Below are 3,670 nucleotides of genomic sequence, written 5' to 3'. Positions count from 1 at the left end.
CCCCCCCGGCTCCAACGCTGCTCTCGCCCTGGAGTGACGCCTCCCCCTTTGTCATGTTGCTGTTGTCAGTTACATTAATTTTTATTGACGTGCATGTGGCTCATCTAATCACAGTGAATTCTGAGCTTTTCCTACACCTTCTCCATCCTCTGACTCTCACTGATTTTTTGGTGAAGTTTTGCCGGAAACGTAACCCATCTGTGTGGGGTCAGGAGCCAGCAGTCCCCTCGCAGGTGTTGGCTGGGTTCTCGCGGGGTTTCCCCGTGCTCGGGGATGCTGGACGCGACATCCCACACAAAATGTGCCCCTGTGCTGGCAGCAGCTCTTGTGCCCGGGTCCCTGCTGGGACGAAGCCCCTCATAAGTGCCAGGGGGGCTGCGGGCGAGCGGCCAGGGACAGGGACGTGTCCCCGATGCTGCCGCAGGCGCTGGCTGCCGTGTCCCCGCTCGCCGGCTGCCGCGTCTGGGCCAGCCCTCGCCAGCGCGGGGGGATTCGAGGGCTGCACAGAGCGGTGTCAGCGCCGGCCCCATGCGGGCCGAGGTGGCAGCTCTGCCTGGCAGGACAGCGGGGGGAAGGCCAAGCCCCTGCCCGCCCCGGGCTCCTGCCGCAAAGGGCCGGCGGGTGCCTGGGGCTGCTCTGGCTGCAGAGTCGAGTCCTGCACTGATTCAGGGATGTTTTGGTCTTTTCGTTTGGATTTTTTTTTTTTTTTAAAATCAAAAACTCCCCTCTGAGCAGGCCCGGGTGTGTATCCAGGCCTGATTTGATCCTTCGGTGGGAGGAGGAGAAGGGCACGTGTGACAGCATCTCCAAGCCCTCCGTGGGTCGCGGATGCAGACCAGGTGGGAGCGGCAGCGGGTCGCTGAGGTGCGGGACCAGCCCGGGCCCTTTCAGAGGCTCCATCCCAGCCCGGCTGCAGCCCGCGGGTGCTTGGCCGGGGGCTCCTGTCCATCCCCCCCGTCCCCACTGCTGCTCCCGCGGCTGAAGCCTCTTCCCAGCCGTGCCAGCAGTCGGCACACGAGCGCTGGGCTTCTGCCGCTGCTCCCTGCCGCTGCAGCGAGGGGATGGACGCGAGGGGAGCCCGGGCGTTGGTGGCCACACGGGGTGGCTGTCGTCCCCCCCGAGGGGCTTTCTGTCCACTCTGTTAGCGACCGGGGTGCTGCAGGTCCCCTCACCACATCACCCAGCCCGAGTCGCTCCGCGGCGGTCGCGCCCTGGGGACCCTCGCCATGGTGAGCTGTGCCACCGGGCCCCACGTCCCGGGCACGCGCCGCCTGCGCACCCCAGGCTGCAGACCCTCACCCCCGGCTGCAGACCCTCAGCGTGAGGAAGCAGCGGTGGGAGTCAGTAATTTAGGAGGAAGAATTGTAAAACTAGTGAAACTGGGGTGAAAGTAGGGCAGCGCGTCCGGGGGCTCGAGTGAATCATCAGCCAGCTCTCGCTGCTGCGGCTTTATTTGCATTTTATGCAAACAAATGAGTCTGTCAGCCGTGGTTTTGTGGCCGATTTAGGATCTGGTGGCCCGTGGGCGAGCAGGTCAGCACTGCGGGTGCTGGTGCCGGGTGGCAGTGCCTGGGGTGGGCAGGCAGGTGGCCGTGGGTCTACTCACCGAGCCCTGGCTTGGTCGCCACAGAACCGGGCTGAGGGTCCCGCCACCTCGGGAAGGGCCCGTCCCAGCCCCGGCCACTTCTGTGAAATCTGGCTTTGCCCTCACGGCAGCGCTGGCTGCCAGGCCGAGATAGGGATGGTGCCGTCCCGCGCGGGCGCTGCGCCGGGGCCCTGCCCTGCCCTGCCCAGGGATGGCCTGGGTGTGCAGAGACACCCCTCATGTCCCCAAAATGCCCCCTGCAGCGGCCGAGCCCTCGGGTGCTGCCAGGCAGCGCCGCCCTTCTGCCCGCGGGCTTGGGACGGCCGCAGCAGGGGTGCCGGGCTTACGCCTGCTGTCCTTGGGACAGAAGTGGATACTGGGGGTTCTCTTGATTTAGCGGTGGTTTTTTGGTTACTCTCTGTTGTGACTAAATAAACCCAAGCAGGGCGAGTGCCGGGGCAGGGCTGTGCCTCCAGCACGCTCTGGGGTTCGTGGGGGTTCTCCCCCAGCGCAGGGTTCGGGTGTTGCGGCTGTGCCGGGGTGATTTGCTGCGCTGGGGGCAGCTGCTGGTGGAGCTCAACCAGCACAACATCCCACCAACACCATGTTCAAGTGCAGAACCACCCCCAAAATTCACATTTATTTTCTAGAGGGGAAAAACAACCTGTGAGATGGGAGCCTTAATGACATAGTGCTTCCTTTGTGCACAGAAATGAATTCCAGTGGGTACCAGAGCCGCTCTTTTTGCTGAGGCTCCATATAACTTTAAGAAGAAAAATTGCAAAGGGTCTGTGGAGCTTTGGTGAGGTCTGGTCAAGCAGAGGCACGGCTTGGAGGAGGCCAGTGCCCCCCTGGTTCTCACTGCCCCAGCAGCGAGGATGGGCACAGGCAGTGCGGCAGCTCTGGCCCCGGCCCTGGTGGGAGAAGGACGAGCTGGAGGGACTGGTCTTCGCTCAGCAGCTCCTGGGTGGGTCCTGGGCCGAGGGGTGACCAGGAGGTGATGAGCGAGGACGCGGTGTCCAGGGGACGGGTGTTTGGGGAGCAGGTGCAGCCCAGCCCAGGCCCGGATGGGGAGCGGTGGCAGGGGCACAGCCAGTCCCAGAGCTGCCTGGGGATTTACAAAATCCAGCCAGTCCCAACGTCTCCCCGCTATCTCCGGCACGCAGGCGGGAGTACTTCCCTCTTCGTGGAAGGGCTGTTATCGCCCCCGCCGCCTCTGGGGACACCCACCCGGTGCAGCATCCTTGCAGCACGTTTCAAAGCCTGCCCGGGACGGAGGAAGCTTTCCCGGGAGGAGAAAGGTGCTGTCAGCTTTGAGGACTTTGGGGTGTTTCAGCCGTTCAGTCTGGTAAGCCTTATCTACGCAAAATTTTGGAGAGGGGTCCTGGCACCACTCCACAGATGCTCGCGCCGCGGGAGGCTTCCCTCCGTATTCGGTTAGGCCCTCTGCTCTCAGCGGCTGGCTGCAGATATTCGGGTTTATTTGGGGGGTTTTACTGCAGCTGTGGAGGGGAGGCAGCGGGCTGGGATCCAGGGAGGCAGCGGGCTGGGATCCGGGGAGGCAGCGGGCTGGGATCCGGCGACGCAGACGCCGCTTCCCGGTGACGTTGGAGGCGGCGCAGAGGCACGTTCCGCTCGTGTGCGCGACCCAGTCCCATATGTTAGAATGTTGTTGTTGCTGTCAAAACAGCCTTCGCATATTTAAGGCTAGATTATCCACAATTACATCTGCCCAGAGGACTTAGCAACCCCACGTGGGTCTATTTTTAGCTCTGTTTCAGAACTAATAAACCGTGCTGGCTTAGATATCTCTCCTCCTGCCGTATTTACAGCCTGTCAAAACAGGAGGTGTTTGCAGACAATCGAAAGGCAGCTGCTCGGAAGGAAAAAAGCCGCTGAGAAGCAAATGTTATTGTGACGGGGGGAGGGAGCCTTAACAGCTGGAGTGGCAGAGGCCGTCCGCCCGCGGGTGTGCACCCCCAGACACCGAGGTGTGCGCCCCCAGACGCCCGAGTGCGCGGGGGCCGTGGCCGTCTGCGGGGGATGAGGGGTGCGGCCGGGGCAGCGGCGGGGCTCGCCCTGGGC

The sequence above is a fragment of the Athene cunicularia genome (assembly GCF_003259725.1).
Source record: "Athene cunicularia isolate RWA chromosome 19 unlocalized genomic scaffold, athCun1 chr19_part1, whole genome shotgun sequence".
Classification (NCBI taxonomy): domain Eukaryota; kingdom Metazoa; phylum Chordata; class Aves; order Strigiformes; family Strigidae; genus Athene; species Athene cunicularia.
This window is presented reverse-complemented; position numbering follows the sequence as displayed.